Genomic DNA, 21814 nt, shown 5'->3' with positions numbered 1-21814 from the left:
TGTGTATGTGTGTGTGTAGGAATGTGTTTTGTGTCTGTGCGCAGGCATGAGTGTGTGTATGCGTGTGTGTGTAGGATATGGACGCAACCTGGAGACGGTTTTCGCTAGAGGAGCAGCATCGTGAGGCCGGTCGACGCGACGGTGGTGCTGGCAGAGGATACTGGTGGGAAAATAAAATGATAGGAATTCAAAACAGTCAAATGAGAGCAATAAGCAATCGTGATTGCTCAAAAAAAAGTGCAAAAAGGTGCGTCCAAACAGTGCGTCCTTCGGATGAAGATGATGAAGACTGGTTCTGCATAGAGTGCGCTAAACCGTACTCAGAATCCAAAAAAACAACTAAATGGCTTCAATGTCATAATTGTGATGAATGGGCACATGACCGATGTGCTAATTTTAATAAATTATATGATTTCAAAAATTGTAATTCGCAAGAGCGAGCGCGAGTGCGGACAATGATTATGTTGATGACAGTTTGTCAGAATAAGTCATTAATGAAGTAAATCTGTAAAGCCGAAAAAGTTTTAATTTTTAACGTGGTTAAGAATTTTTATAATTGTAACAGAATAAACCACAAAATGTGTTTTATTATTAAATTTATTTTATTATATATATATATATATATATATATATATATATATATATATATATATATATATATATATATATATTAGGGATCGACCGATGGCAATTTTTGGCCGATGGGCCGATGCCGATTGTTCATAGATAGCCGATTGTTTTCCTCCAAATGGCCGATGCGTTGGCCGATGGGAAAAATAAATAAATAAATAAATAAAACAGAAATAACTTGATAAGATTATCGGGAATTTATAGGATAATTGATTCATTTCACTTTACTTCCTTTCTACGAATAAAGAATCGTAATCACAAAAAAAAAAAAAAATCAGATTTCTCGACCTAAATTTCTATTTTTATCCCATTTAAACTTCACAAGTTTTTTCGGCACATCTGTACATGCATATGTACCTAAGAACATATAGATGACCGAAATATGCATTTTGAACGCCTTCTCAGTTAATTATCGCAAATTCTCTTGCGATGTCTTCATGCACGTAAACTTGCGTCACTCAAAAACGTTATGAAATAGTAAGTTGAAAACTCATACGTACGTAGTCGAAAAGTTCGAGGACAAGTTGTATAAAACCTTACCCTAAATAGTTCACATTACAGAAGCACATCTAGCTACAAAATAGTCACCTTGGACGACTATGCACTTCTGCCAATGTTCGTATAGCTTTTAGAAGCACTCCTGGAAGACATTTTTGGCAACCTCCTGTAAGGCTTCTTGCGCTGCTGCTTTAACTTCATCGTGGGGAAGAAGGCGACTTTCATATTGAGGATGCACGGTTCGATTGGTCAATACTCTGACAAACAAATAACATAATGTTTCGTCGGACTTAGCTCCGTGTGACTTTTACCTGTTCCCAGCAAAAAAAAAAAAAAAAACATTTGCATTTACGCCGCTTTCTTCCGTCAGGAGAAGATAAAAATGCATCATATAAGGTAGTGAAAATTGTCTTCCAGGAATGTGTCAAAAAAGTTATATGAACACTGGCAGAAGTACATAGTCCCTCAAGGTGACTTTTTGAAGGTGGACGTGCTTCGGTAATGTGAACTAGTCTGGGTAAGGTTTTATACAGCTTGTCCCTGAACTTTTGGATCGTACTACGTACAATCTGCATAGGGTGTAGTTATGCTTCTCCTTTTTTGACTGCTGTATGATGAAAGAGAAAGAACAACAGCCAAAAAAGGAAAAGAAAAAAGGAAGAAAAACAAAAAGACTGTTTAATTACCAATTGGTTTTTTTTTAATTGAAGATATAACTAAGATTTCAGTAATATAGTAATAATGTATGGATTTAGGTACACTAAAAATAGTTTTAAAACATTAAATTATGTTGTTTAATCATTGAAGAAAAAAAAGAATAAAACTATGAAACCGTCTACAAATTACGCAATTAAAGTGGAAAGATTGCACGTGGACATTTTTTAGTCATCAAATTAAACAAAAAAGGTAAGAGATAAATTAAAATATTAAATCATTATAGGAATATTTTTGTACTTATTTAAAATTTATGAATAGAAAAGCTTGCATTTTTCATAAAAGCTATAACAGTGACATAAATTTTGCTGAAAAAAGAAATAGCCATGAAAAGAGCGAGGTTCTAAAAACGCAGCTACAATATACAAACTCAATATTTACACCAAGTTAATAACTGAATAAATATACTACTTGATCTGTTGTTTGCACACATAATATTGAACAATTTGATTGTTTAATCGTTTATGAAGTTTTACAAACAAGTTCAAATTAAAATTTTCAATGTAACAATTTTATGAAATTTAAAAAGTTGCATAATAAAAAATCCTTGAAACTTTTCTATAAAAAACGAAAATAACTTATTCATTGATTTTATATAAATGCATAAAAATAGTTACTTAAAACAGAAAAAAAAATCGATCGCTATTAATGATGCAAAAAAGATGGCGCCTTACGAAATATAGGTGAAACAAGTATGAGAAATACGCAAAATGACATTTCTTAACCAAAATAAATAATCGCTAAACATTTAAGAAATGCTTGAAACAACGAGGAAGGGGGGGGGGTCACCCTCTGATTTTGGAGAAACTCATACTTCGGCCCCAACTTCGGCTTAATTTTTTTAGTACATAACTGCTACCACCAACGCCTCGGAAGAGTTTCTGAATCTACTTCAGCACTTCCGAAGAAAAAATTCAAAAGTCCCTTTGATTTCCGAATTTTGTCACCATTCAAAACATCTTTAATCAATTTCTTACATTAATGCTTTAAATTCTTTCTAAACAGTAGATAAAGTTTGAAAAAAAGATCTCTAATTTTATGAATGGTGTTAGTTTTAAACAACTCAGAAGTACAACTAGAGTTTAATTTCAGAAATTGAGGGAGTGGGAGGAGGGGTACGCAAGTGTTCTCGGAAATACAAAAAATAGTCGTAAAAAATAGAGTTCAAAATAATCATAAACATTGAGCAGAAAAACTCTTTTTTAACTTGCACCCGTGTTGTTTCGACGTGCAGTGGCGGATTTAAAAAAAATCAAATGTTGCAGTTGCGCGAGAGGCCCTATAACCATAGGGGCACCGTAGGAGCTATAAAAATGCTTATGATAAATGTTTTACAACTTCTGTGATAGAGAAATAGGGCCCCAAAATGTATTTCGACGGGCCTCAAACTTGTAACTCCGCCGAAGCGATACAGAAAAGACTGCATTACTGTGATTAATATTACAAATATCGAAAAATTAAAAAATTACCGTCGGTTCAACGGGAACAAAATGACGCAAAAACCGGTTTCACCATCTCATATTTGTTTCCATGGTCTCCGATTCGGAAATATATCACCAAATGATCGTCAGTCTAAGACGCTATATTAGTTTTGCATTGAGCCACAAGAAAATGAGTAAACTGGCTTTTCAGAACACCCGATCGAAAACAAAAAGGGAAGTGCACAACTGGAACGTACGCACACCCCACATGCGAAAATTTAACCTTCTACAGCTTACCATTTTTGAGTTATGACTTATGAGAGATATATACGTACATCCAGCTGCAAGAAACAACGCAATTATTAACTTGTTCGGTACCTGAATGCAGTATTAAAAACTCTTTCAGGGATGACTAAAATAGAAATTCATACTGAAATTTTGGTAAACAATTTTATATGAAAACAATTACTCCCTTTACTTAGCATTAAAAAGTAAAACAGCAAAAGGTTCTTTTTTTTTTTTCCAAAAACATCGGCCAATTCCATTGGCTTTTCGATGTATTTTAAGGCCGATATTTCCTGCAAGTTAGCATCGGCCGCCGATGCCGATGGCTTAATTGTTGAACCATTGGTGCCGATGCATCGGTCCAGTCCTAATATATATATATATATATATATATATATATATATATATATATATATATATATATATGTCATGTAACAACATGCCCCGTGGTGGGGTAAGTTGTTACAATGTACATGTAGTCAAAAAACTTGAAATATTTCGGCGTAGTGATTTCTAATCATTTTTTTAAAAATATGTTATGAATGTTAAACAATCTAGATGCATTTTAAAGTTTCACACACGTAAATACTTGAAATAGCTTAGTGTAAAAAAATATTGAAAAAAAGTGTAACAACTAATCTCGATCTCCCCAATTCCCAACGAGGAATCTAGCTGTGCAGAGTTTATACGGTCGTTTTGGGACACCCAGTATTAATTTGCATTTAAAAAAACATGTAACTAAAAGAAAAAATAAATTCATGTTCACGAAACCTCACCCAAAGATTATTAGAAGGGAGGCATCTATCAAGAACGTAAAGTCTGATTCTAAAGGTAAATCCGCCGACTCAAAGATTCATTGCATCGAAACTATGAATGCCTTTCGGCATTGTAAGCAAAATGATTCGTAAAGTTTAAAAGTTAAAAAAGATATTTAAACGTAAAGTTCATCTGCTTTTCCCAAAACATATTGCTGAAAGGAAAAACAAGTTGTAGAAAATTATATATATGAAAACACCTAGCTGTTCAGAAATGGAAATTTTTGGTAACACTCGATAATGCGGGGGTATATTTAAGTGACTAATAAAAAGAGATAAATTTTCAAATGCTCAATTAATGGGAATGACCGTACGAATTGACTTCGTCAGTTGACAGAAAAGTACTCTGAGGAATTCATGATTGTTAAACAGGATTTTGTTACAAAGGCAAATTAAAAATCAAAATTCTCAAGTAAAGCCGAAATCAATTCAGTCTACTATCAGCAGAATATTTTCGAACCAGTTTTTCAACAAGAAATTCAACTTAAGCTCCATATGTGGATAAACCATCGCCACGCTTCTAAGTTGACAGCCGTTTTATATTGCTGAAAGAAAAATAAATCAAGACAGAATCAGGAACAGGATTTAAGTGTATATTATTTGATGAACTATCTGTAAAATCACCTGACACTTCTTAGGCTTCTGTGCTTTCGGTTTATTTGAATGAGCCTTAGGAAGATGGCTTGTTTAGAGTCCTTAGACACTTTCAAGTTTGTACAGTATCTAAGGACACTGTACAAACTAAGAAAACCGGCACAAGAAGAATAGAGTAAAACTGAGAAAAAGTTTACTATCATGGAAAAGTCGAATCACAGTTGTTGTCAAGAATCATAGTTTTCAGATAAAATCGATACAAAAAATACGGTATTTACAGAAAAAACTTAATTATCAAAACCGTTTCGATAAAGTACGAACGACCTTCTGTATTGATTTAATGTCTGAGTTGATTGCTCTTTCTTCCACAGTTCTGACACAAAGCTATAGGTTAAGCAACTGGTGCGATATGGCATAGATCGCACCAGTGTGTAGCATATATAATCAATCGTGTTACTTGTCATATGATTTACATTTCGCAATTTGGAAGAACTTTTTTCAAACTTCTACCATTTACTATTTATTTAGAATGCTAAAACCAATGAGTAACCACAACATTATGAATCTTACATAAAACTTTCTCCAATTTTCTCAAATACTATTTTTAGAGATGCGCCACTATTGTTGGCGATGACCGATATGCTACAATTGCAGAAAATAAAACTTCATCAACAAAAATAAATCGTAAAAGTATATACGAAATGAAACCGTTTAATGCCCGACACAATGTTTAATCAGTCGCACATTCAATAAGGCGCTAAAAACCAGGGCTGTGGAGTCGGAGTCGGACTGATTTTGGGGTAAAGGAGTTGGAGTCGGAGTCGTTAGAAAACATGCGGACTCCGACTCCGGGTTTCTTTTTTTCTTTCCTTTTCCCTGACTCTCCTTGCATTTTTTAAAAACGGACTACCAATTGGTTCGATTACATGTATAAAAAGATACTAATAAGGAAATAACTGCCATTATGGCAATCAGCTAGCTTGAGTGCTTATCGAACTTTCTGTAGCTGTCCCCTAGTTTGCTTGCTTTTTAACTTAACTAATAGCAACTGTCAGCAAACGGTTTTGTTGCCTAACATTTTCAAGTAATCACTTTCAAATAAAAATAGAAATATAGTGTTTTGTTCGATCTCAGTTATAAAATAGTAAAAGAAACGTAACAAATTAGTAAATTGAGGCCAGTAGCTAAGGTTGAAGCGTTTAAGGGTAAACGGCAAATTCAAAGTTCTGGCGCGAAAGTACGAATCCAAAAGATTCGATGAAATAATCTAATGTTTTTTTCTTTATTAAGACTATTTCTATAAGCTTGGTTCTCACTAAAAAGTATGGAACAAAATAAGTGTAAATGATTTCTTGATTACAACACTCAATAATTGCAGTTAATCTTAAAATCTTCATATTAAGGTTAATTCAAAGCAGCCAATTAAATTTAAATTAAAAATTTAGCGAAGAAGAAATATAGGTATAGTAACCGCTATTCGTACAAATTTATATACCGCCGCATTTTGTGTAAAATTAGCTCCTGACGTATATGTGCCCTATTTTCGTTGAAATTTTATTGATAAAATATAATTTAAAATATATTCGCTAAAATTTTCAGAATTAAAGTATTTGTATTTTTTATAAACTCTGAAATTAACTTTGGGTGTCATCTACCAGATGGGTGTCACCCGGGGCGAACCACCCCCTCTCAAGAACTTGGATTTAGAAAAAAAGCTTTTTTTCTCTCAAGTTACAGCTTTAAAAAATTGAAAGCACACGATTTGATCAATATCTATTTGCTAAACATTAAAGGGGGGCAAATTACAGATAATCCTTTTCAAATTTTTTAAAAGGGATTTTTAAGTCATCTCACTTTTTATTTCGTAACTATTGGAAAATTTGATCTTTAAATTGAATTTCTAACGTTCTACGCGTCTTAGGTTTACAATAAAAAACAAAATGCGAAATTTTCATAAAAAGGAATTAATATTTCAATCTCTGTTTAGAGGTTTTCCCCCTTCCCCTGAAGAGAGCGAAGGAGTTGAAAAAATACAATTATTTTTTTTTAATCCGGAGTCGGAGTCGGAGTTGGAGTCAGAGTCGGGCGTTTCAAAATCCAGGAGTCGGAGTCGGTCATTTTCCTTCCGACTCCGCAGCCCTGCTAAAAACACGTTCAGCGTGCTTAGCCTCCATAAAAACCACTCTGATTCGGAAATAATGTTAACCTCAATAAGGTAAGGGTGCGCTCGCGGGTCAGTGTGGCATTAGCGGATCGAAAGCATGATCAGGCTTTGGTACATACCTAATGCATGACTTATGCATAGATTGAGTCACGTAAATGCTTTTCATCCTGGAGCATGAATGCGCAGAAACCTTCTTAACATTGACATCTAACACCAAGCATCGTTCTTCTTCAACATGAAATATGGGGGAAACTTACAATGGTGGATTTTCCAGACAGCTCACAATATTTTGTTTATTTCCCATTAACGGGGTTTAGTTTTCCCCAAGAAGTTCTACGTGGAACCAGTGGCGTAGATAGGGTGGGGCAGAGGGGGCGGTTCGCCCCGGGCGGCATACTTTTGGGGGCGGCGATTCAGCATCTTTGATGAGAAAAAAATCTCAATAAGGCACATATACTTGCAGCCTATTTCTTGGAGGCGAAAGGGGAAAAAAACGAGCTGATGTGTGCCTCACATGACTTCCTTTTACTCCATTTTAATGTCATTTTCCCATTATTGGCAATTTTAATGTGATTCAATAGTTTAATCTCTAAATATTAAAAACGATGGCCAAATTAAAACCAGATAAAAAAAATCGCCAAATTTTCCGCCAAGTTGGCGACAAAACTTGGCGACCAAAAGACTGGCGATATATCGCCAAGTGTCCGCCAAATTGTAACACCACTTAAGTTTGCATTGATATTAACAATGATTTCCCCCCAAAAAGGTGCAAAAGACCCCCTTAGGAACATCCGAAAGCAACCAAAAGGGGAGGTGCACAACTAGACCCCACTACGAGTCTATGTACCAAATTTCAACTTTCTACGACATACCATTTTTGAGTTATGCGAGATACATACGCACATACACACATACGCACATACATACAGACGTCACGAGAAAAGTCGTTGTAATTACCTCGGTGATGGTCAAAATGGATATTTCGCGTGTCTATACATTCTTAGGCACTTTTCCGCATGTGGTCGAATCGAAAAAAAAACTCAACATTCATTTGGGGGTGAGCAAAATGGAAATTAAGGGCGATTTTTGAGTGAAAATTTTTTCGCGAATACAATACTTCCTTTTTTGTAAAAGGAAGTAAAAAAAGCTCTTCGAAATGCAAGGTTTTGGTACAACTCTACGACTGGGTTTCTCAGAGTTCAAAGTTGAAATATTTCCGTAGTAAACCCCTGAATTTTCCTCATTCACCCAACTTCCTTTAAGATAGAGACAGGCTTAAATTGCATTTTTAAAACTTAAATTTGGGAAAACATTCTAGAAAAGACCCCGACTTCCCAACGTAAACAAAGGCTACTTACTTTAGCTTTGATGAAGATTCGGGAAAGAACCCGAGAAGTCGTTTTTAATGCCACTTTTTGATGTAAATTTAAAATAGTTCTCCGGGATAGGCGCCTCCTTTTTTTTTGTAGGAAGAATACGGTTAAAATACTTTCCTTTCTCCCTCAAATTAAGTTTTCGATTTGAAGTTCAATAATTTTCGATGGTTCAATGTATTAGATTTGTCTTAATGAAAGGGCGGCAAATAGAGGCACCGCCCCAGGCGGCAAAAATTGTAGCTACGCTGTATATCTTTATTGCATATAGTACAGAGCACAGACATATAATGAAGGAAAGCATTTACACAAAAAAAGAAGGGTACATCCGGAACGAGGGTGGGTGCTAGTCGAGCCACCCACAACCTCAAGTGCGTTCAGCAATCGCCCAGATCACTCGCCCACTGAGGCCCTCAGAACAGCACTCAGAATGCACGAAATGTTGCTAGGTTAGGCCTGCCCTAAACTGTCATCTGCCCCACATGAAAATAGGTACAAATCAACTTAAAATACCGTGACACGAGGGATATATGGGTTTTTGAACAAGCACACCACTCCGCTTCTGCTTTTTATTTTTTGGACTATCTTTCTTCATTCTATCGCAGAATACAGAGCTGAATTTAACTCAATGCCGCCCTAGGCAGAATTGAAATCTGCCACCCCTCCCCCTAAAAGAAGCAAAATTTGCTTTACTCAAAAACACGCAAAAAAGTGTTCCCGAAATTTGAACTGTCAAGCTCATGAAGAAATGATGACGTTTCACATTCAGGGGCGCCCCAATGGGAGGTCACAGTAATCTCCCAAAGAATTCCTTATTCGGAAAATTTTGCTGACGATTTGTCAAATTTGGAGATAATTTTGCAAGCATAGAATCTTTTTTCTTTTTTTAAATTTTAAAAATTGTTTTTTAATGATGCCTAACATTCCTTCTCATTAGATGTTATGTACGTATGTATGATATGCGTGTAAGCTCGTATTTTATCATTCGGTAAAATTAGAATTTTCTTCCTCCCAAAAATTTTAGTTCGATGCGCCGCTGTTTATATTTTATTTTGTACAAAGAGTTCTAACTTTCCGCTTTTAAAAACTGCCTACTTGAAAAAAAATATGTTACGTTTAAAATTGTTTTGAAGACTATTTTTCGTTCTTCGGTGTTTCATTTATCATGTTTCCTTTATTTAAAATCATTCAGCCTTTTCCTGTCATCACTCATTTTGATTTGCTTCCGAGACCTAATATGAACAGAAAACATTTTTTAAAACATTAATAATGTAAAAAACAAAATAAACGTCAATCCAAGAAACTAATACTGAATAAACTTCAGTATGGCACTAAAAATCTTAGTCAAACTTCAATCTTATTGCGACTTATAGCCAAACGCAAAGATACTTTCTGAAGTTGACACCCGCTTTTCGTCTTCACAATGTTTTTCGCTGATCTGTTACCATGATTGAAAATCATTTGATTTTCATAAGATTTCACACATCTTATCAACAGGGCCGGATTAAGCCAGCGCGGGGCCCGTAGCAAATGTTTCCAAGGAGCCCTCGTTTTCGAAAGATGTAGTAAACAATATAGCACTTCTTCATGGAGACGGGAGGTGTACTTATAACATGCATGAATAGATAAATGTGGATATAGTTTTAGAGCTTTACGATGGTTATGATCCCCTTCGATTGCCACTCGTCTTCCCGTTACTACGCATTTCTAACTTTTAATTCCAAAAACGAAATTTTTGGTCGATATAAAAGGGGGGGGGGGGGGGTTCGGGGGCGTACCCACGGAAAATTTTCGATATTTCAATTCTAAAAACTCAATTCTAACGACCCTTGATCATATTAGGAAGAGAAGATTCGAAGGCCATTATTTGGAGAAACCGAAGACGAAGAACGTGATTGCATCCTATCTTAGGTAAGATCAAAGGAAAAAATTTGGGTTCACAGCGGCTCTCCAGGCAGTTTTTTAAAATTGAAATTTTAAATAAAACTGTAGATTATCCTTAATGATATTGTAGAAAGAGGAAAGAGTGGTGTTCAAGGATGTCCCATTGGAAAAATTTTGAATTTATTATCTGTTATTGATCTAAAAACACAATTTTAAGCAAAAATTCTCGAAATTATATACTCTGTAATGGCATTTTTTTTTACGTTCTTTGGTGATTTGGGGGTGGAGTTCGCGAAAGCCATCCCCTGAAAATTTCTCGAAAGTGAAGTTGTTAAAACGTGATAGATAGTAGGCCATCGCGAGTTACGTTTCGGTATGGGATGGGGTTCAGGAACTCTCCGAGGCAACCCGGAAAATTTTCAAAGTTTAAGTCTTAAAAGTACATTTCAGACCATTGTTAACAATGTTGGAGGAGGAGAGGTACGCTCCTATTGAAATTTTTCGAAATTATAGTCCAAAATACGCATTTGTAGGTCCTCTTATCAGAGGACGTTATAGGACGGGATTGGGCTTGGGATTACACCCATGGAAATTTTTCGAAACTTAAGTTCCAGAAAGCAGGTTTAGCGGGTTTTCGATTATGTTAAACAATTTTCTTCCTGAAGTTTTCTGAATGTCAAGTTAAAATAAAAAATTAATTCGGCTTCCTTTGGTGATGCAAAAGAAATTGGTTAGGTTCGGGGTTCATGGATGGCAGCTTTTTAGTTCCCTCCCACTCAGAGGAAAAAAATAAAAACGATATTTAAAGTCTTTCTTCTACACATAATTATTTTAGTTTCATCAAAAAATAATATTCTCTTAACAACTCATTTATTTTCACTCAGCATAAGTGTGAAGTCTCAGAATCTTTTTCTTTTCTTCTATTATGATCTCGTAATTTTGCTCATTGTTGTTTACGGTGAATGATCTAAGGGCTCGTGTCACGGGCAGAAAATTTTGAGGGTGATAAATTGACATGAAGTTAAGAAACCAAAAGGAGTTTAGGATGACTAATAATTACCTTTTCAGGACTCCAATTTCGAAAGCTTTAAGAAGAAAGCCACTTTTAAACAATTTCTGGATGGTAATCCTTTCCCCTCTCTTGTCTAACATCACCAAAGAGAGCATTAAAATGTGGTTTTAGGATTTGTGCTTTAAGAATTTCAGCATCCTTCATCTCCTGCTATCAACAAAAATTGCTTAAATTTGAGTTTTTAGAGCCTTAATTCCGAAAAACTCCGGAGAAAGTGCTTTTAAAACCATTTCGATTTCAAAATTTCAAAAAAATTCCGAAGGAGAAGACCCATCTACTTTTCTAGCTTCTCAACATTCGGGGGGAAAAGGCTCCAAAGCATCACTCTTTACCTAAAGTTAGAGCTAAAGATAGCCTGAGTCGTGAAGATTTCAGTTTCTAACATTTTGCGAAGTAAACCCGTATCCCCCCCCCCCCGTGTAACGTCTCCAGTGATGATCTAAAACCACGGTTTGAAACTTGAAGTCAGAATTGTTTCTGAGGGAGTTCAGACCCTCATCCCTTTCTTTAATCTTCCCACGTAGCTTGAAATTTTGTTTTCAGCTATACCATGGGTCGATCCCTGAAATCCTTTCCTCCCAAAGATAGCCTGAAACTGACTTCAGTTTTGAGCACAATTGCAGGAAAGAACCCCTTCCCCTTTCCTCTATTGTTATGAAACAACTGCACTTTCTTTTTCTTTTACGCTTGAATAGCTGAAAGTTTTCGAACCCTAACTCCCTGAAATTTCCTAAGATACCTTAATTGACTTCATTTTGAAAAAGGAAATTAAAAAATCCTGAGAAAACCCAATTCTCCGTTCTCCAAACTTTGCCTAAAATTGTAATTTTTAGGTCAGTTTTAAAACTTTTCTGACCCAACGGAGCTTTTTTTCCTTCCACTAAGAAAGATCATCTAAAATTGCGTTTTTAAGACTTCAATTGGGAGAAATTTTTGGAAAGCGATCTATCGAAAAAATAAGATTTTTAATTAACCTGAGCATGTAGAAAAGCTAAATCTAAATAAAAAGAGAAAGATAGAGAGAAATTTAAACGAGTTAAAGTACGGAAAGAATTTTTTTTTTCTGGAATTTTTTCTCATGGCGCGGGGCCCCCAGAAGCGCGGGGCCTGTAGCATTTGCTACTTCTGCTCTATGGTTAATCCGGCCCTGCTTATCAAGCAATCATTATTAAATTAAAAGAAAATATTGTCTCTGGAAAATGAAAGAAGGCCACTATTTTATTTTCAAGAATAGCAAATTAATTAAAAAAAATGTGTGATGAAAGCAAAATTTGCTGCCCCTGAACATTTTGCTGCCCTAGGCAGCTGACTACTCTGCTTATAGGGAAACTGGGCCCTGGCAGAGTATCCATTGTTTTTGCATTTGTTTTCCCTGCTGTCTGATAATTCTAAACAAGCGCTGAGTGGATAGAACTTGTTTGATTCAGGGTAGAGAGACAAATAAAGTGCCCATGGGGACAGTAAATTGACCCCAAAGGCCGTGACGTCATAATTTTTGTGGGTTTTGATTGGTGGAGGGTGTGGGTGATGCTGTTCATGTTTTTTTTTTTTTTTTTTGCTATTACACCACGTTACTTAAGAGTTTTTTAACAAAATTGTTTTGAGCGGACGGTATTTTGGCTGCTAAATATCGCTTTGGGGATGTATAGTTCTATTGTAATGTTCAGGTAGAACATTTGTTGGTGTATTGGTGTCCGTTCTGGGCAAAGTGGTAATGATAAAAGTTGCTTTTCGAGCTCCATTTTTTTTTTTTTTTCTCTTCTGAAAAAAAGCCTGAAGAAAGGATCTGCGGAAGTATTTACATCAAGTCCATATAAGACTAGAATTGGAGTTGCAAAAACATGGGGAAACAAACAAAGGAGAAAAAAACTGAAAAAAGTAACATGGTCAGAAAGATAAGTGCAGAAAAACTCAAGAATATTTCTATTAGAAGATTATAATGATGATTACGATAGCATACATCATGTACATCGTACATCAATTTATATGGCTTCGATAAGCGTCATAACTTAGATTGCTTGTTACAACTGTGAAGATAAAGAGACTGCTCTGTTATGATTTGCGCAGTTATGAGCAACTCACTCTCTTTTGAAAACCCTATACATCTTTAAGGAAAAATATAGGTGCGGCTCTAAACTAGCCTTTCAGGATATTTCTTGCAGAAAGGGCATAAGTACAAATTAAAAAGAAATTTTTAATTAATTTCAGTGACGAAATAAAACGTAATTTAAAGTGAGGCAATGATCCTACTTGTGCCTAGATTAGTCAAAAAGAAAAAAAAAATTCGTAGAATTTAGATCATTTTTGAATGAAATAATCACTTTTTTATTGATTCCTGGAAAGTTGCTTTAGTTGGACTTATGCCCTTTCTGAAATAATCGATTCAATTGTAATTTCAAATTTCTCAAATCAATTATTGAACTGTGCTGCTGATGAAGATCAATGAAAGATTGTTCTGATTCAAACAATTCAACGAAACTCCTTGACCTGTAAAATGATGACTCAACAAGTGAGTCATTCCACCCTATTCAAAGTCCACTCAACCACGAACTCTGTCCACTAAAACATCCATCAGGAGGAGACAGAGAAGGAGAGAAGTAGACTAAAAAGACTACGATAGTGAAAATACCACTGGAGCGAAAATTTAAAAGTATACTTGTCCTTTTGTAAAATTCTTACTGGAGAGCTCTTTATTAAGTTGTCGAAAATTTTGTTGGTTCTTTATACTTTTGCAAATTGTACTTTCATCATCATCCAAATAAAACGATCGAGGATTACCGTCTAGCGCAGTAATGCATAACCTTTTTCTACCCGAGGGCCAAACCTAATCCCTAGTTCCCACACCCATTAAAATCTGAGGACGATACGAGGATATGATTTTTTTTTTTTTTTTTTTGACCTGAACTCCTATTGACCAAAATCCTCGGTTCGCCACTCATTATAGCCTATGCACTATTTTAGTATTGATTTCACTAGCAACTACGTCTGGATAATAATATTCAGATATTTTCTGAATTTCCGCTTCAGAATTCAATTCACTAGTTTGAAAGAGTCAGATTAAGCGTTAAGTTCCTTCTGATTCATACTATAAATAGATTTAAAAAATTTTTATTCAATATTTAGTAACTCCGCCTTTTGCTGCTATGTCGGGTTGGAATGCGGCCTGGTATGCTTTCAATGCATGATATGGCTACATGAGTTACCTAGTGTTATATACAAAATCGTTATTTTTTTTCCAAAAATCACACTCACAAAAAGAAGTTTGTAATTTGAGAGCCGTTAAAAATATAGGGGCCTTATGTAACTTGAAATTTTAACGGACACCAACAGTGACGGCTATCACATTTAAAATATTTATTAAAAAAATAATAAAGTGTTGCCAGAATAAACTTTAAACTTTTAAATAAGGTGTAAAATGTGTTCAAAGAATAAAACTATGTAACAAAAAAAAGAAAGAAAAGAAAAACAATAAAAATACAGAAACGTTTGTTTGAGTATAAAAATTTGCCCACCCTTAGTAAATCCCGCCATTTTAGAAATAAATCTAAAGGTTATATTCAAAACAATCATTCTTTTACACCAACATCCTTGAAAGCATCTCAGTGAAACAACTATTTTCATTCTTTTAGGGACGTTTCAAATGATTTTGTCCTCGGCATTTTTTATAAACATGAAGGGGGGGGGGGAGGTAGCCGCGTCTGCAATTCACGGCTGTGTGCGTGACTTCTGGGACATAGACGATTTAAGATGAGATCACGCTAAAGAATAAATGATTTGATCGTGTTACTGAACACCTGGAGCTCCATTTCGGAACTTATATATATATATACACACACACAGGGTGTTCCGTTTTAACCTGCAAGACATTTATTTTCGCAACCATTAGTCCTAGATGCATACTTCCAATTGCAAAAATGTTCAAAATCAGATGCTGGGTTAAGGCATTGAAAGTTTAAAGCAAAAATAAAAATGAGTCAAAACATACAAAATGTAGCTTTTTATACGGGCCCCAGGTCTCCTAAGTTATATTTAGGAAAATATTTTCCATCGAAAACTATTACTGACACACGTAATTTGCAATTTTTGTGCATTTAAACGTTGATAATTCATTCATTTAATTTTGAATCACAAAGGTATTTGCTCGATATTATTGTTAATAACATTTTCAAACAATTTTCCTATATATTACAGCAGGAGTCCCCCCCCCCCCAGAACACAGAGCAATGATAAGTAAACCTCAAAAAAGTGAAAACACCAATTAAAAACTTCAATGGCACAGTCTGCGCTACGACACCCCCCTCCCATGGGATCGTACCTGTAGTTACATTGATAATTATCATATTTTTTTTTTGACACGTAAAAATTCTTACATTAAACAAAATATTTTTCGCATCTTTTTCATTCATAAACTTAAAATCAATAGTGTGCTTTGCTTCTTTGTTTTCGTTCTTAAAATACAATTTAACTTGCAGTAATGACGTCTGCAGCGATTATCAAACCCTGCGCCGTGGTTGTACCATACATGTAGTGTAGTATTAAATAGATACACAGCAAGAAATCGGTTCCATAGGCAACCGAGGCCACTGTTACTAAACGGACAAGCGTCCGAAAAGCGCATGCGCGCCAAAAATTTTTTTTTTTTTTTTACCGAAGCCTACGAGGGTGCAAACAGCGTTCGTTGCAAGAGATCAGTGGATGCATCCTCGTAGGCTACACCTTTGCTCGGTTACTTCAAGGTTCGCCGTTCGCACGATCGCACGTACAATCTCGGCCAGTGCTTGCCACTACGGAATTGCGCATAGTTATATTAAATCTATGTATTCTATAAAGAGTAGCCGAGGAGTCCTTCCTTGGGATGTCGCGAAATTTCACAAAAACTTTAAAGTAGAGGACTGGTCAATCTTTTGAAATACTTCGCTGCACAGTTGCAGTATTTGTTAAGATACACGAGTTGTGTTCCTTTTTCTTTGAGTTATGAGTGGCCAAACTTAACGAAAAAAAAAGGGCAGTGAACGAATCTTTAAAAAAAAAAAAAAAAAAAATGGCGCCTTTGTCCAAAAAAGTGGGGAAAACCACTGTAATCAGCACCAGACTTCGAGGGTCGGCGGGAGGGGCGCAATATGTGTAACTACACTTTTTTAAATAACTTTAATCGAAAATTCTTTTAACACTTTTCACTCTAATCATTGAAATGTATGCTTGAATATTAAATCCATTGGATGAAGGCGTTTTAGAAACTCTTGTATTGAGACAATAGAAGAAAAAATTCACTTTTTGCTTCATCTTAGTAAAATAATTAGGTATACACGCGGAGCACCTATTTTCCTCCTTTTGAGTTTGCGAAACTTAATCTTTTTCCCTTTTTGTAGCAGATAATCATAATATTTATTCGAAGCGTTTCGAAAACACATCACATACTTAAGAGTCATTGTTTTGACAATTTACTTTATAAAGTAGCATTTGTGTAACTTCGTGGATTGTTTTTAAAATAAAATACGCAACAAAATCGCCTTTTCCCACTTCATACTACTCCATAATTCCTTAATTCTGTCATAATATGTATTTCCTTGTTACAATACGTGCGCCTCTAATACTTCCTGTAGTTTGCTTTCGCAATTACAAGCATAGGCGGCTCGTAAGGGAGGGGGGGGGGGGGGGCAAGCAGACAATTACCCCTTCACATTTCAGAGGTAATGATCGATTGAAAAATGATTTTTTAATAGGGTGGATTGATTTATCTTACGAAAATAAAAACCAAAAATTTCAAGTTTGTTGGACTTTTCTCATTTTATTTCAGAAAAATGGAATTTTAAATTGGAAGGTTGAAAGGGGTAAGTCTACGGTCGCCATTCGTCCTGATTTTTGAGGCCTTATTCCACTTTTTTTGGAGGTCATAGAGTCCGTAACGATAAAAGCCTTTTATACTAGCCCAATTTTACAAAAAAAAAAAAAAAAAAAAACAGCTTCAAAGTCAGAGGGCACGCCCCCTAAACTCCACACACTCCTTTTGACCCCTCCCCTTTTTTTCCCTTTTTCTTTTGGTGCACCAGCAACCTATGAGGACAAGACACAGATTACAGTCATGATTAATCTGTTGAACGTCATTGTAATATGCTGCATATTTAACAAAAATACTGTACTGATACTGACATTTTGTGGCGTTCAACTAATGAGCCAAGTTCGCGGCTGTTGACGGAATGTTAAAATGGTAGCAAAACCTACGTCTTTTCTTAAAAAAGGCTCTTTATAGCTGAGGTACATTGTGTGTGCCTTCAGAATTACGTACAAAATAAAATATTCAGAGGAAACAGATTTTTCACTTCACGAGATTATTAAACTCATAGCTAAGAAAAATTAAGTTCGATCAAATGTCACATTTGCACCGAAAAGATAATTTTTGCCTTTTGAAAAACAAGCACAGTTTGAGTAGTTTTTTTTTGGGGGGGGGGGGGACAGGAACATTGTACAGAGAGAGAATGAGTGTCAAACATCTAAACTCTTCGCTCGAGCCAATCTTAGTACGTCAACGTCTATAGTTATTAGAAATTTTATGAATGTAAATCAACTCCCCCACCCCGAAAAAATCATGGTTGAGTTACTGCTCATGGGGTAGTTGATGTTAATCTTAGAGCAAGAATTAGTAAATGGAGGGAGCAAGTCCAATCATTGGCTCAGCAAAAGCTGAGGCAAAAGATCCCAAGTCAAGTGACTCAGCAACGACGAATAGGGAACATCTTTTGCGTGAAACTAGCGAAAGAAACCTGATTTCTTCTAATGCTCTGCTTTAAAATCTCTCACTTGATTTGAGGTCCTTTGCTTCGCGAATGAAAGTCTTCGCTCCCTCCATTTTATCTCTTCTAACTGGTGTCAATTGGAAGCAGGGGAATGTGGGTAAAAATGAAAGTAGATATTATCACAGTAAAATATTTTTAGTTTACCTAGCAACCCATCCAGCAATATGTTAACTATGTACTTAAACATATATTTGATTCCCAGTGAAAAAATAAATTTCTCTAAAGATTAAAGGGGGGAGGGGGGAAAGAACACAAGTTATTTTCAAAATTTGATACACATATTGTAATATTTTATGGTTTATCAAAGAGATATTTTGATAGTATAAAATGATAAAATTTTCGTAACTAACATTTCAAGTACTAACTGAGATTTTTTTTAATATCCCACCAGTGCAGACTTACGGTGTTAATGTTGGGTACTTTTTGAGGTCTAAATATTTAATTCAATTTGTCAAGTGAACGCAGGGCAAAAGGAAATGATTCTTTCGTTTACTTATTCAATCATTTATTGAATCACTAACGTATTCATTCATTCATTCATATTCCTTCATTTATAAATAAATTTCTTTATTCGTTTATTTTTTTATTCATTGATTGCGTTATCCACTCATTTATTTTTTTTAATCATCTATTTATTTATGTTTATTGTACCATTATTTATTCATTCATTTGTCCATTAATATTTATTCATTTGAAGAAGAGTATTTTTATTGGTCAAATGAAAAATACGAGTACTACATTCGAGAAATATTTACTTTTTAATTTTGCCCGGTACAAAAAAAGTGAAAATTTTCCACTTTTTCTATAAGTACAAATATGCTGCCAAAAAGGAAATAAAATATTTCAAAACAAGTTCTTTTTCGAAAAACATTGTTCTTTCGCTATGGACTGCAATTTTGAAAATAAATTTTCACTTTATTTCATTTTTGAAAAATGTAAGTTAACTTAACTATTCACTTAGCTCAGCATTACCCTGTATTTAATGATTTCGCGAACTTTATATGAACAGAACTGAAAATTTTGGTACAATATAAAGCAGTGGAGCAAGCAATGGGGGGGGGGGGGGGGACACCGCCAGAGAGATTGGTTTTAACAAAATGCAAATTCTAATACAGTTTTTTTTGCATATGAAAGGGCTGTTTCGCTGTTCTGATTTTTTAAAAAAAACCTCCGGAAGGTATTTCTGACTGCGCAAGTGATATGAAGTAATTTTATTTTCTTTCACCAGGGCCCGGCGAGGGACATGTCAGCCTAGTCGGTAACTGGGCACCTGGCCCTTGAAAGGGCCCGGTTTCAGAATCAGAGTGATTATGGAGGGAGGGGGGGGGGGCGGTGACAAGGCAATTTGACAAGGGGCCCCGCCATGGCTCTACATTTTCGAACTTATGACGAACTCTTGAAAACCGGGGAAAATGAAAGCCTCACGAAACTGGTGCTTTTACGAGAAAAAAGGTTTCTAAATGGGAGCTGCAGAAATACTATTCCATTTACATTGATTAGATTAAAAAATAATGGCAATTCAAGACGTCGGTGCAAGGAGGAGACAGCTCCATTTTTAAAACTTTCAGAAATCACGAAGGAGAGATCTTTTAAAAATTCATTTTTAGAAATTTCATATGCAATATGATATTAGAATTGGCTTTACAAAACCTATTTCAATGAAATATATAATATTACCTATGTATAATTAATTGTTGCATATTGGATCTCTTCTGTCAGCAAAAAGTGGAGCAGTTCCTACCACACACCGAGACTTTCCATTAGAAAAAAAACAATTACTATCCGTCACATAATATTTCCCTCTATAACTTTGCCTTCCGAAACAACAGACTCGAAAGATGGATAAGTTTTTGAGGAAAAAATTACTTACAGATTGGTGTGTGTGTGTGTGTGTTTTATGAACACACCATGTCTCAACTATTTCTTCTTTGCACCATGAGCTTCGCTAGAGAAATTATCCAAAATTCAACGATCTTTCGGACCAGCAAAACACCTTCAGAGAAACAATAATCCCATGTTTCCTGTTATGCGCTACTACCCGCTGCTTCGTCAGCAGTTGTCGGTGTTTGGAGGCCGGGCAGGTGTTTAGATCGGCGCGAGGGGAATCAAGGCTTTCGTTTCATTTGGGAGCTCTGTCAGAACTGGAACAGGTTTTTTCGGGATCCTCTTTTTTTCCGAGGCGGATGTTCTCGCGGCAGGTTTGGGTCACGTGACCGGCAGGGTAAAAGACACCGCGCGAGAAGAGAGAGGTTGTTCGTCTGTGATTTTGATGACTCGCGAAGTTCAGCGAGTTTTATAATCGCAGGAACAGGTTAGTATACTTCGTTTCGTTCGGACAAGTGCGGACAAAGCCTCGCCTGCTGATGAGAAAGGTTCACGCGATCACACAGGCCTCTCAGAAAAGTGGTGCAAAATTATTAACTGGGAAAATGAGTTGACCACTCTTTTTTTATCCCCTCAAAACGGTACATTTAATAAATTTAGGCACAAGGGGGTATACAGAGGAGGACAAGGTAGAACCTGGACTACAGATATTATAGGGTCCTGAGGTAGGACAACACCCATGAGCGCCCATGGGAGGGAGCGGGGCAAGTGGTGGGGCTCATTTGCCCCCCCCCCCCCTATAAATTAGAACTTCCTTGCTTTTAGTACTTCTTTCTTTGCAAAAATGTAAAAACATTTCTTCTCCAGCCATTTAATGAATAAGTTATTAAAAATGTCAAATTTTAATATATCTAATCTGCACTGAAATTGGTTTCCATGGGAAAAATATCCTTCTAAACCATGGGGAAAATATCTGAGCTCCCCCCCCCCCCGCCTTACAATTTTGCATATGGGCGCCCATGGCAACCCCCCTTCTTCCGAATTGGAAAATATTTTATTTATTTACTTTTTTTTTCAAATTGAATTTCAAAAAAAAAAAAAAAAAGGTTGATAGAAAGTGGTAGCAATATTTGGAGGATTGAAAATTTAATTTGAAGAGCAACACCACTCCTCCCCCTGACTTACATCCACTTTAACACTCCGTCGATCGACTAATATTAATGTATCTTCTCCCCAACCCACCCTCAAACGCAAAGAATTAAATGTAAAATGATCAATGGTAAAAAAATCGTAAAATGTTTTAGAACAAATGGTTGTTGGTTACTGTTATTTTTTCACTTGTGGGATTTAGTTTATCAGCTAGCACCCAAAATTTCGACAAATAGCGTCATTTCTACGATAAAGCTGGATGAGGTGTTATTTTTTTCAGTCTTTTGCGGAGATTACGAATAAGTTAAGGCGGAATTCGAAATCGGTAGCTTTTGTACAGTAATTGCCAAAAAAAAAAAAAGCATCAAAATCATCAATTTTTGAAGTTTTGCCTTTTTGTCAATTAGATTGATTTTTAACAGAAAAATCCAAATAAATGTTAGTCAGTCTTTAATTATATACTGGGGGCTCCGCTTTCTGCTCGATCCGCTCGCCAACCCCCGTTCGCACCCACCGGCGGTGGTTTAATGCCGCCTGCAGCAAGTGGCAATTTCTAGCGAAAAAAAAAAAAAGACTTGCTGCATTTAATACATGTAA

The 21814-nt window shown here is 35.7% G+C and overlaps 1 protein-coding gene across 1 annotated transcript in view; it reads right to left on the bottom strand.

Annotated features, from left to right (window-relative positions):
* Positions 1-20366, bottom strand: part of LOC129231851 (uncharacterized) — a 67095-nt gene extending 46729 nt beyond the window's left edge. Inside the window, exon 1 of the mRNA XM_054866244.1 lies at positions 20115-20366. The gene's annotated coding sequence lies outside the window, so the exon portion shown is untranslated. The remainder of the gene's footprint in view (positions 1-20114) is intronic.
* Positions 20367-21814: the final 1448 nt, after the last annotated feature.

The sequence above is a fragment of the Uloborus diversus genome, chromosome 1 (assembly GCF_026930045.1).
Source record: "Uloborus diversus isolate 005 chromosome 1, Udiv.v.3.1, whole genome shotgun sequence".
Classification (NCBI taxonomy): domain Eukaryota; kingdom Metazoa; phylum Arthropoda; class Arachnida; order Araneae; family Uloboridae; genus Uloborus; species Uloborus diversus.
Note: the sequence above shows the minus strand (reverse complement) of the source record. Positions and strands in the feature narration are given on the sequence as shown.